This window comes from Hyposmocoma kahamanoa, unplaced genomic scaffold (assembly GCF_003589595.1).
Source record: "Hyposmocoma kahamanoa isolate Upper Pololo Valley unplaced genomic scaffold, ASM358959v1 64, whole genome shotgun sequence".
Lineage (NCBI taxonomy): Eukaryota > Metazoa > Arthropoda > Insecta > Lepidoptera > Cosmopterigidae > Hyposmocoma > Hyposmocoma kahamanoa.
In genome coordinates, this window is record NW_020653852.1 from 15,137,586 (window position 1) to 15,151,508 (window position 13,923).

At 35.4% G+C, this 13,923-nt stretch overlaps 2 non-coding genes across 2 annotated transcripts; one reads left to right on the forward strand and one right to left on the reverse strand.

Annotated features, from left to right (window-relative positions):
- Positions 1-1,017: 1,017 nt before the first annotated feature.
- Trnai-aau lies at positions 1,018-1,091 on the reverse strand. Its single transcript has one exon. It is a non-coding gene; the product is annotated as a tRNA-Ile (tRNA).
- A 12,372-nt stretch (positions 1,092-13,463) lies between these two features.
- Positions 13,464-13,537, forward strand: Trnai-aau. Its single transcript has one exon. It is a non-coding gene; the product is annotated as a tRNA-Ile (tRNA).
- The last annotated feature ends 386 nt before the right edge of the window (positions 13,538-13,923 follow it).

Genomic DNA, 13,923 nt, shown 5'->3' on the forward strand with positions numbered 1-13,923 from the left:
ACATATAATATCGAGACTACCTTTAAGAGCTAAACGGGACACTACCACGAACTTTTGTCTTTTTTTAATCAGAATCATATATGGAAAATATAAAAGAATTCAAAATAATTCAAGCCATCAGTTCTCTAATAATATTTTCCATGTTCCACATCCACCGGTGCTCGAGTCTAGATAGAATAAGTTTCAGATTTAGTTCTCAGCTGCATTACCTAGATCTAAATTTAGTGTTAACAGATAGTGGCGTACACGCTCGTGTTAATTAAGATTAATCGCTGTTTTATATTTATAGTGTGCTCTTATCTCACTGACGTGTTGAGCTACTGTGAACTTAATATCGTGAGCAAAGCCGATTGTTGAAAAAAGTTATTATTTTAGAAGTAAGTGGTTGTATGACCGGATGTCTTGATGATACTTGAAGAGGTCAGTGGTTAAGTTGTAAGACGTATTTACAAGATTATGAAGAGTACAAAGATTATGACCAATAAATCTGACCCGGTTAATGAATATTTACGTACAAAAACCACATTAGTTTTAAATTATGCAGGTTATAAACCACTTTTTATTTTACGAAAAAAATAAATTAAATCTTTAGGGTTAATACAGGGTTAGGGTTAGGGTAATAGGGCAATAAAGATTACATATTAAACATTTTTTTAATTGTGTGAAAATAGTAATTAGGTTTTTTCCATCCTCTATGGGTTATTTTCAGACTTTCTGTCAAAACAAATATCGTCACACTCGTGCGCTGTCTCTGCGCGGTTTCTCTGGCTGTTTAAAAATAAATAAAAATCACACAAATATTTAGCATATTATACACATTTTTATTGTATTTTTTTTTATTGCATAATTTCCAGTGCACATATGTTTCTATAAATCTAGCCTTGCCATTTCGGTACGCCGTGGTTTTTATATTTCGATGGGCCATGATCTTCGCATTGAAAAAGCAAAACAGAATAGTTTATCTGTTCAATATCGATAATAAAAATAAATCAAAGGCTCTCTTTCTTTAAAAAGGTTTGGCCCATGAGGGGATCGTACCCGCGACCTTCGCGTTATTAGCACGACGCTCTAACCAACTGAGCTAATGGGCCGATACATTATAGTCACAAAAATTACATGGTTTAAAATTTACTACAGAAATCTTGTCTACACTGAATAAGAGGCAAGTCTTATACAGTGGCCTGCTATTGGTGAAAATCGAGGTATTTTATATAACAGCGTCATTTCTGACACAATATGTTCAGAGAGATTAAGTAAAATTTGGTATAAATGTATAGAAAGAAGTACAGGCGACTACGCAAAAATATGAGGAAATTCTGTTTTAAATATTGCTATAGAAAATAATATTTGCATACCAACTTTAGTGTAAGTCTGTGCGTACATAAAGATAAACAACGGTCTTTTGATTGTGTGGATTATTCATATCGAGACAATAAAAGTCTGATTAGAGATTATTGTTACATTGACAAGAATATTGCTGTTTATTTAAAATACTTGCGTACATATTTGCATAAGGTGAATAATATTTTGATATCAACAAATGAATTGATGTTAAAAATAATTGTTACGTAATTTCATTGGATAATACCGTGTTTCCCCATGAATGTGAAATAAATAAAAATCGTCTTCGAAAAATTACTATGTAATTAGCTCAGTACTTCAAAATGGCATATTTTTATGATATCAGGCGACACACCTACTCATAACATTTGCAGTGACACTCAGAGGTAAATCGCAAAGACTTGAGGCTACTGCCACTATAACCGTCACCGTGAGACTAAAGTTGAAAAGTCCCATGTGCCTTTAATTTCACCAGCACCCCTACCCTTCAAAACCGAAACGCAGTAATGCTCACATTACTGCTTGACGGCAGAAATACAACCGGCATCTCCGCCTTTGAGAAAAACCACATTTTGGGAAGCATAGCAATTATAGCACTAAAGTGTGAGCATGTTAAAAAAATACGTTGTTTACTTTTAACATCAATACAAACCATATCGAGCGACTAACCATCAATTACTGATCTCGTGCTTACAATAATTATAAAGAGAATTTCAGTAATCGTTTAATTCAAACTATATCTAAAGCAAATCGGTATGTAGTTAAACATACAACGATTAATAACATATTTGGAACTAGTCTACCGATTAGTGTAATGTAAAGTCGATGAAAATGTTACTCGTCCATTTTTTAATAAAACTTGCTAGCTTGTTGACGAGTATAATCGTCATCGTGTCTGTGCGTCTTCGAAGAAAAATATTTATTCTCCTGCCTCGTGTATATCAAAATGTACATGATAGGTGAAGAGATTCAGATATAGGTAATATCATTCCTATGATCGCGTAAACGCCTAGTGTACTGTGACGATGCGACTCCTTCCATCATCATTCCGCCTTTTTATCACCTTTTCTTTGGCACCTGGTCACTTGTTTTTAAATTTTGAATTGTTCTTTAATTCCGTTGCCCGTCATTCTCACGTTGTTTTCGTTCCGTCGTCACTCTCTGCTTAATCGCTGAAGCGAGTAGTGCTGCTCATCTAATTTTATTCCTTTTACTAGTTCCCAACCCAAAACATGGGCCAATTTTAATACCAATCTAACCTAGTAATATTGTGTAACTCGGCTCTTTCGTGGTAACTCTGTCTCATGTTTTTAGTAGAGAGTGTTTTTTAGCTTTGTACCTGTTTTTTATAACCCTTTTCTTGGAACAGACTTTTTTTCTTTCGACTTTAGTTATGAAATAAATTATGTGGACCGAAGTATTCTATTTTATAGCCGTGATTCTGGTCAAGCCACAATAGAGGTTTACAACCTCTTCAGTACATTATATTAAAAATATCGCATTCAAATTTAGCACCATATATTCTATGTGACCATAGGGTATCTAGGAGAATATATTTTTCCTACAAAACTGAGATTGTGTACTAATTAATTACGTACTTACTTGGGCCTGAAGCATGTAATTATATTTAGTACATTTTAATGTACATTGGGCATTTCGCGCTTTTCTCATTGTAGTTTGCTAGGCCTTTGGAGGTTATGAAAAATGGACCAAAGGCCTGACGTATGTTAACAGCTTAAATTCTAAGACAAAGGCTAAATCAAATAAATTAAATTGAGTGTCTACAAAAGGGAATATAAAAGCTAGCAATATGCCGCTCAGAATTATAATCGCACACATCGTGAGACGTAAATTGAAAGGTCCCACGTATCTGTAACTTCATCAGCACCCTTACCCTTCAAAACCGGAACATAGTACTTGGTACTTGGTGCAACGGGCCGGTATCTGCCCGGAACATAGTGATCGCGAACATTACTGCTAGGCGGCAGAAATAGGTAAAGTGGCAGTACTTCCCTGGACGAACTCTTTTACAAGGAGTTCTACTGCTATGAAAATGCGTGGAGTAAGTTAGTTGGACTTTCCGTTCCAATAACAACATCTGTTGCACGAAAAATGTCAAATTTACGCGACGCGGAAAGTTGAAGCAATTTGGAGTATAACCGAAATTGAGTTTTCCATTTCAACTTTAAAGACCGACACGACTATCGTTTATACCGTATAGAAAAATTCGTGGGTCCACTGGTTCGTTCCGTGACGTCGAAAGAAGAAATATTTTCAAGTGTTCAATCTTTGTATTAGTAATTATAATTAGACAGTCTTAATCTAGGTTAGATGTGTAAATGAAGTAGCATTACGAAGCGACATTACCATTAACTAACCCGTGTAAGTTACTTTACTGTTAAAGCTCCTTAAATTTAGATTAAAGAAAAAGTTGGTTGACCATTTACTGCATCGACTGTACAGATGTTAGGTTCGGTTAACAAACTACGCCTCTGTGATCATCTCTTCATCTCATGTTACTCGGTAAATGTAGGAAACCGAAATCTACGTTAATAGGTCAATGTTTACCAGAGTCTTTACAACGCGATAAGAAATTAGAAGTTGATTTTGAGTAAGAAAAAATTAATATATCAATCAATTACACGTCCTACTACTGGGCACGGGGCTCTTCTAAGGATCAGTCTAATGCGGGTTGTGGACGTACCTCATTTTTCTACAAGATTTAAACCTTATTCGTCGTGTGATCATGTTATTTTTCGTCCCCGTACGTAGCTTACAAATTAAAGTCCTAGTAATTGTGTGAACACACTTGAGAATATATAAATCTAGAGTCATTCAAATGTCTTCGCCAGACGAGAAAATACAACCACATATTTTATTACACGAAACAACTTAGGGTCTGTACTCCTTACTTTTTTGATCGTGGCTAGATTTGTTTACTTACGTAATTGTCCTTGATATCATACGTTATTTCTAGCTTCGTTATTTCTTTCACGTTCAACCTGTACACTTAAATAAATGCCCTTAATTATTTGAGGATTAACGAACATAATTATGTTTTCATTTTTTTTATATTTTATCGTAATATGTTATTAACCACTTTTTTTTACTTACTTTTATCGTAGTTTACGTTATTAAATATTAAAGAAAAATGAGACTACCAGTGTTCAATAGTAACTTGAAGGACGATTCATTCTTCTGATATTCTGATTGTACAAAATTCGTACCCTTGTGTTTAATTTTTATAATAATCAAATGACGGGACGAACAAGTCGTGCGTCTGATGGTAAACTAAAAGCCTGTCCATAACAGTTGCAGTGCCATTCAGAGCTATAAATCGCAAAGATCTGAGGGGCACTGCCACTGCGCCTGTCATCCTAAAACATAAGTTGATAAGTCCCATGTGCCTGTAATTTCACCAGCAGCCTTAACCTTCAAGCCTGGAATGCTCACATATAATGCTCCAGTAATGTTCACATTACTGCTTGGCGGCAGAAATGGGTAAGGTGGCAAGAAGCTCTACTGTTGTGAATTAAGCCACATGTGGTCATAAGTCAATCGTGCTGTTATCATATGAAAGTCGTAAATATAATACGAAATACATGGAATAAATTATGTATATGGGAAATGTTATAACTCTTCTATTTTAAACATGGAAAAATTGTTGACTAATTTAGTTTGTAGAATCTTTAAATTTTTATTCTCAAAAGTTGGCATTTTGCAGATATGACTTTATTACGTGCGAATTCATATCCAAGTTTTTCCTATCTGTAGTTTTCCTAACTCTACATCCGATGTTTGATCAAGTATGAACATTTATAATCTCACATCTAAAGTGAGACTTCTACATACAGAGTGTTAAAAATATACCAGCGAATATGTAACTGTTTATTTGGCATGTAACTCCATTATGTAATAAACGATTTGTTAGTTAGTCGTACGATTTGTTGTTTTACTTTCTCTTTGTTAATCGATAATCGTTTTAAGCTTGATTAGTGATTTATTGTATGTTATTGAAACCAAAAAATATATTTAACACAAGCTGGATATTTTGCACGTTTTAAGACTTAATTGGGTTCACGGAGTAGCAAGTTAATTTACTTTCATTTTTATAATGATAAATTAATTTATAACACAGTTAGCAATTCATAATCACATTAATTACTTTTTATAAAACATAAGTACGTTATATTATTACTTGAAATCCTGGAATCATTTTCAACAACAATTTCTATCTTTTTTTTAATTACAAAATAAGCGCACATTTGACCTTCATCAACTGATGGAAAGTGACCATGAGGTCGACGATGGAGTAGCCATACTTAAATAATGCCTGTTCACTCTCGCTTTGAAAAGGGCCTAGTTATGGCGTTCAGGAAACAAGTCTGCAGAGAGGGGAATTCCACTAGATACGAAACGATCCTACTCCAGTTATTCATTAAAAAATATAAAACAAAGTGCAATGCAACAATACTAGGATTTTTTTTTTCAAAGAGAGGTATTATTGACTCTATGTGTATTACTTCTTTGCAGTTTAGATAAATGAACTATGCTTTCCGATTTTTATTGTTATATATAATATAGAAAACAGAGCAACCTATAGATGGATAATCTAGATGTGAGATGCCAGTATACTCGAGGAGGCGGGAATTAACGCGATCACCTATTGTGCCATTTATAAGCGTGGGAAGCCTGCGTAAGCCACTCTATCACACCGAGATGTTAAACTCATAGACAAATACACGTAGATTAATTTAGAATAGCAAAGAATATAATTCTTTATTTAACAGTATTATAACTTAAAGTACAATGTTAAGCGATAATTATAAATACGTAACATTTAAATTGATTTTAAAAACTCCCTTTTCAAAATAGTATACTCCAAAAGGCCAATGAAATCACCATTTGTAAGCTAACAAACAAAGTCAAAGTCAAAGATTATTTATTCCATAGGTAAAATAAATTTACACTTGAAAACGTCACATTTAAGCTACTGCTCGTTCACTACGCTGACCTCCCTGAGAAGAACGAGCAAGAAACTCTAGGGATTGCTCTTTTCAAATAAACTTAAATGCTATGGAATACACTTTGAATCAAATTTGTGTGGATTCTGGAGCCATGTCGTCTTTCCATACATCTTTATCTAACACGTAGTCTTCAATTTTGTAATATGATTTTTCGATCAAAATATTTTTAATGTAGTTTTTAAACTTAGGAAATGATAAACTTAATATATGCTCCGGAATCTTATTGTAAAAACGTATACAGTTCCCCATAAAAGAGTTGTTTACCTTGGTTAAACGAAATCGTGGTACCATGAGTTTGGACTTAGCTCTAAGGTTAATGTTATGGATATCTTCTTTCTTATTGAAATTATGTATATTTTTACGGGCATATAAAATATTTGAGTAAATGTACTGCGATGCCACAGTCATGATACCAGTCTCCTTAAATTTTTCTCTGAGAGATACCCGAGAGCCTAGACGGTACACAGAACGAATCGCTCGTTTTTGCAATACAAATATGGTTTGAATATCTGCCGCTTTACCCCACATGAGAATCCCGTAGGACATTATACTATGGAAGTAACTAAAGTAAACTAGTCTAGCAGTACTAACATCGGTAAGCTCACGTATTCTGCGGACTGCGTATGCAGCGGAGCTTAATCTGCTGGCCAGAGACGATATATGTGGAAACCACTGAAGTTTACTATCTAAGGTCACTCCCAAGAAGACTGCTTTATTAACAAGGTCTAACTTTTCTCCGTTTATTTCTATGCTTGGACTAGTCGATTTTACGCTAGGTAATTCAAATTTAACACATTTTGTCTTCTTGGCATTAAGCAATAAATTATTAGCATTAAACCAATAAACTACCTTAGAGAGGGTATCATTAATACGGTCATGGTTAATGTCATGTCTGTCTGTTTTAAAAATCAAGGATGTGTCATCAGCAAACAACACTATTTCGCAATGGTCCTTAACAAAGAATGGCAGATCATTAATATAAATCAGAAATAAGAAAGGTCCAAGTATTGAGCCCTGCGGAACACCCATTTTTACTGGAGAACCCAAAGAAGTTACTCCATTTATGTCTACTTTCTGAATTCTACCGTTGAGATATGACGAGACAAGTTTCGACGCCTTGCCATTTACACCGTAATGTTCCAGCTTCCTAATAAGAGTATTATGATCAACGCAATCAAATGCCTTTGAGAGGTCACAGAAAACACCAATAGCGTTCTGGGACCTTTCCCAAGCATCAAAGATGTGTTTTAGTAACGCTACCCCCGCATCGCTAGTCGATCTACCACTAGTAAACCCGTATTGTTCACTATGAAAAATATGATTCCTACCGAAAAAGGACAGTAATTGAGTTAGCATAACCTTTTCGAATATTTTACTTAAAGCTGGTAAAATTGAAATGGGCCTATAGTTGCTAGGATCAACTTTCCTACCGCTTTTGAATAAGGGAATAACCTTGCTGTATTTCATTAAATCGGGAAAAACACCTTCGTCAACGCACCTATTGAAAGCTACAGCTAACTGTGGGGAAATGAGATTAATAACTGAGTCTATAACTTTAGTTGATATGCCCCAGAGATCTTCAGTTTTTTTAACATGTATTGACTTAAAAGCTTTTATGATGTCTTGTGGATTAACATGACGAAAATTAAATAAACTGCCACAAACGTTAACATTTTCCTTTAGGAGATCAATAGCAAGTGAAGGGGAGGAATTTAATGATTTTGTAGTGTTCACAGCAATTTCCGAAAAGAACGATTCAAAAGCTTGGGCTACTTTATCTTTAGATTTTATAAGTTTGCTGTCTAATTCTAAAACTATATTTCTATCGTGTAGTTTAACCCTGCCTGACTCTTTATTTATTATGCTCCAAGTAGTTTTAGATTTATTTATCGATTGTCTAATTTTGTCGCTGTGAAACTTAACCTTAGCAGCTACACAAACTTTTTTAAATATTTTCGAATAAATTCTAACATATTCTATAAAATTGGAATTATTATTATAAGTTTTCATAGCATATAGCTCATACAAACGAGACCTACTCTTATGAATACCTACTGTTGCCCAGTCGTTGAATTTAGTCTCTCTATGGAAAGTTAATGTTTTCGATTTAAATATATTGTCAAATTCATTTTTAATTAAACCAAATATCGTTTTATATAAAGTATTTGGATCCTCCGGTATATGGGATAGGGAATTTAAACTATTGCCGATATTATTTTGAAATCTAATTATTCGTTCTGTGGTAATCGGTCTGCAGAGAAATTGGTCTACCTTCTTGCTCATTTTACAATTAAAAGAAGCCAATTGGCCACTATGGTCGGATCTTAAGCAATTAATTATTGATTTAGACACTGCGTCTGTGTTACAAAAGATGTTATCAATACAAGTAGAAGAGGAGGCAGTAATGCGAGTTGGTTCTAAAAAAAGATTAATCAAGTTAAAACTTTGAAATAAATTAATGAGTCTTACAGAAGTAGAACAGTTTTCCAACAGGTTTACATTGAAATCTCCACATATTACTACGTTTTTTTTGGTTGGAAAAATCCGCTTTAAAACCTTACGTTTATCGTATTAGAAAGTGGGGAACCAAGAATATCATGCAAATGACATTAGAGTTAAGACTTTATAGTGGAGATGTTATGATAACTTATATTAAACATAATATCATTTTACAGGAGTTTACCCATGGTGGTGGTGGCGATATGTCGTTTTCCATCTGATCAGGTTTATATTTGGATACTTAGCATGTCTATTAGTACCTAGCACCTGTTGCTTTTGGCTGACGAAGACTTATGAAAACGATTATTACAACAGTGATAAATTAAATTAGTATTAAAGACGGTTACCAGTGATTTTCAGGAAAGTTTTTTATACTCAATTTTGGTGACAATTTTTATTATTTAATTACTCGAATATATCATCATGAAATATTAAAGAACATTTCAGGTTACCACATTCGAATATTAAATAATTTTTGATCATGATGTTCTACAAATATTTCGATAAAAAGAAATTGTCACCAAAATTGAGTACAAAAACTTACCTGAAAATCACTGTTACATGGAGAATTATAGATACAGGATACAGTCTATGTGGTATTGTCGTAAATATAATAATGGGAAATAAAATAGCTCGTCTGAAGATGATACTTTGTGCGACCCTTCGTTTTCACACAGTTCACACAGCCTGATTTTACCCACTGTTGGGTGTGAGCCTCCCGAAGTTTGTGCTATCCACCACGGTCCTGTGCCAGCTGCTTCCATTGACGCCCCGCGACCCACGTCTGTCAACTCACCTTGCAACTGGGCGCCCGACATTCCTTTTGCTCATCCTCGGCCACTTATCAGACGATTGCCCCACCTGTCATCACCTTGCCTTACTATGTGCCCCACCCACCCCCATTTGAGTTCCATGATCCGAGTTCCAGCATCCTGGGCTGTTTTTATGTTTTTATAATATCGAGAGACGGGACGAACAAGTCGTGTGCCATGGTAAGCTACACCTGTCCATAACAGTTGCAGTGCTATTCAAAGCTTTAAATCACAAACATCGAAGGTCTGTCATTGCACCCGCCACCCTGAGACATAAGTTGACAAGTCCCATATGCCTGTAACTTCACCAGCTCCCTTAAAAAAGCTTTCGTCTGTCGTCGGATATCAACGTTCGGAACTCGATCTACAAGGCTGATGCCGAGCATGGCACGCTCCATGGCCTTCTGCACAACTCTCCACCTGTATGCAGTCTCGGCACCATACGTCATGGCGGGCAAAACACATTGATTAAACAAGCGGGTCTTCAGACGCTGTGGATGCGTTATCTCATTTAAGGATGTCACCTAACTTGCCAAACGCAGCCCATTCCAGCTGTATTCTATTTAAGATCTCCTAAGGCTTATGCTCTTTGCCAAAGGACAGAACATGTCCGAGATATTAGGTAATAAAGGTAAGAATAATAATAAATCTTTATAAATACTTAGCTGGGATTAGGGTTATTGATCTGTAAACAGCTAAAGTGATTTTTGTGAAATAGCTTACATCTATCTCAATTAAATTAACGTTAAATTAAAAAAAATGCTTAAATATCTATCCATCCGTTCCAAACGTACGATGCCACAGACACACACATAACACAAACAAAGGCTTCTATTTCGCAACTCCTTTATTGGATCGGGGATTAAAAATTGTGTCAAAATGATAGAAAGGCCAATACAATAACTTCTTTGCGTGTCGACTATGACGTTTATATTTGTGAAGACCAGTACTCAGCGACTGACATAGCATTATCAGTGGCGTTGTACAGATCCTCGTGTGTGCAGGTGTAGGGGCACGCAGGACAAGACAAAAGATGTGCTGTAATCTGGGAAGAGACACCACAAATATATGCGCTCTCAGAGCTAGAACCCCACCTGTGCATGCTCTTCTTGCTTCCGCCTCCTTGGGTCCGTAGTCTATTTATAGACTTCCAAGTGTGCCAAGATAGATTATGTCCAGGAGGGAGGTACTCCGACAGCGAAATGAGTGATGCCATTTAGCATCTCTCCTTCCGGAGACACTATAACTAAATTAGATAAATTAATCTTTTGGTATAAAGATCAAATACAAAGAAAAGTTAATTCGATCCGGCTGGACTCGAACCAGCACCTTCACCGTGCCGAGGCTAATGCTCTCCCAACTGAGCTGCGGAATGAATAATAAGCACACCTTACGAATTTTTCTGTGTTTATTGCCGACCCGTGTTTTTGGTTTTGAACGATTTTTTTGCTGTAGTAAACTAGTCGAGTAATTAATATCGTGGTAGTAAACATTGTGATATTTACTAAATATAATATAATATATAATATTAGGTAAATTAAATTAAACAATTCTGTAGAATTTACCATAGAATGTCAGAAAAAGCTTCAGTCGTCTAAGTAAGTGACTAAATGCATGCTGTAGTAGCCTGTAAGTGCGATATGTATAATGTTTTTATATTTTGATTATATATTTTTAGCTATTGTGTTGGATATCTAATCTAAATAAATATTTATTTAACACTATCTGAAACAATCGCCATTGAATTACTTCATTCCAGAATGTTTTGCATTGTTATAAGTGATTCTTGTAATTATTAAATAATTTTAAATAGTGAAAGACGTTACACTACGGTGTAAGAGTCTACCGCAATAAAAAAAACAAGACCATGTAATGCTTTAATAATTGCAAAGTATCTCAGTACACCGGACGGGTGGGTAACCCAAAATCGGTAGTACAATATCGGCTGTTACACCTGTCTTGGAGGAATGGACAATGATATCGTAGGGATAATTATGTTGTCGTCGATTGTTTGTTACTTATAATAAATAATACTGCGTCCCAAAATTGGTAAAACGGAAATGTATTCATTCTTAATGTTCTTTGTCTAGTACTTGTAAGGCATCGGTATCGAATTGTACCCTGAACGTCCTCAGCTGCGTAAGATTAGCTTATTGGAAGATTTTGTACACAGTACCTATTTCTAATACTAGTAAAACTAGGAGGCCTTTTAGGATTAACATTTTAAGAATACAGCATACCACTTAATTTGGTGGCTTTCTAGACTAGTGGCATATCTCAAAAGCTTCTAATTCGAAAAGCGTCTGTTAGTCAAAGTTGATCAACGTAAACCATTCCAATGATGGCATTTGATTAAACCAATCATTGAAAAGCTTGGAGCCCAATCACAATAAAATTTTGCATTTTCGTAATGAATCTACTAAATAGAAAAAGGAACAAGTTTCTAACATGGCCACTATTCTTGAAAAGCAGCCAATTATGGCTGTAATAGTTAACCGTTTTGTATATGAGGTAGGCGATATTAAGACACCTGTAATTTTACTTCCATTTTTTTAAGATATCAAGTGACGAGACAAACAAGTCGTGTGCTTGGTGGTAAGTGACACGCCTATGACAGTTGCATTGCCACTCAGAACTTTAAAATCGCAATATCCCGTCATCCTGAGACATAAGTTGATAAGTCATATGTGCCTGTAATTTCACCAGATAGAAACTGGGTTAGGTAAAATTTACATTACCATGGAACTTAATGGATGTAACGAAATTGTACACAATATAATGAAGAACCTTGTGTCGATTGTGTGACATTCAAACTAGGCACAAGTAAAAAATGCCGGTCGTGTGTCTTTCGGAGAATTCGCGCGCATTTTCGGTAATTCCCATAGCTACCGGCAACGGGGTTTGGCGAATCCGCGGGAAGCGGCGCAAAGGTAGGCGCAGTGCGCCGTCAAGTGTCTGCGAAATAGATATTGGCCAAAAAGTTTCCGTTCCTACCATTAATTCTCGAACCCAAATATACTTTTTCCTGTGCTTCTTCATTTTCTCTTGTTTTACTTCTGCTTCACAAACATCCAAGTTCACATCCTTGTCATGTAAAAGATTTAAACTACTTCGCTGAACACTTACTACAACCTCGAATTGCAGTTACCAGAATTGTCGAGCATACTCGCGAGTTCGCGTTCCTTCTCGCGCAATGAGGTGAAATTGATGCTTCCGGTCCATAACCAACTATAAAAAGAGGAATATATTGATTCATTTGTGTGATGCTTCTTAAAAACTTAATACTTAATGCTGATGATATAAATAATATATTATTAGTAAAAATATTTTTGTGCTCAGACGAATTCTTTACATTGCGATGAAAGCACGCATCGCTCGTTAGTAATCGAATGATACCAAAATTACAACCACAATAAATTCTGTAAAACAGTAATACAAGCATGTTACTGTAGCTGTTAACCATCTATAGTATTATAATTTATATATTACAGATACGTGGATATAAAATATTGAAGATACTTATAAAGAGATTTAGATAAATTAAAAAGATAATATTGCTTTTAGTGAAATGTTCTTCAAATATTTTTTAATAGTTTTTAGTAGGTCACTATTAGACTTATAAAAACAAGCAAAATTTGTTGTTGAAAGTTGCACCTTAAGTCCTTTACAAAGCGTCGTTTTTGTTTTAAAAATGTGATTATGAGAATTCTCTCATACTTCATTTGTTTCACTTTATCTTTGCAACTGACGAGTTGAATGTTCTTTTTCGCCGCAAATACCCAACGGCCCATTAGCTCAGTTGGTTAGAGCGTCGTGCTAATAACGCGAAAGTCGCGGGTTCGATCCCCTCATGGGCCATCTCTTTTCATTGTACAATGAAAAAGGAAGTATTTTGGGTATTATACCAGCTGGTGCCCGCAACTTTGTCTGCATAGAATGTGTACTTTGAGCCCACTGTACTATACTAATTTTCATAGTTATATTCGTTCTCCATAAAAACATTCATCCCCTATTTCACCCCCTTTATGATTTATTTTTGTGACAAAAGTTTATTTTAATAATATCAAGTGACGGGACTTACAAGTCGTGCGCCTGGTGGCAAGCGACACGCCCATCTGTTACTGTTACAGTGCCATTCAGAGCTTTAAATCGCAAAGATCTTATGGGCACTGCCACTGCGCTCATCACCCTGAGACCATTGGATATCATACATACACGGATACATAGCTTTTCGTAATACGTTA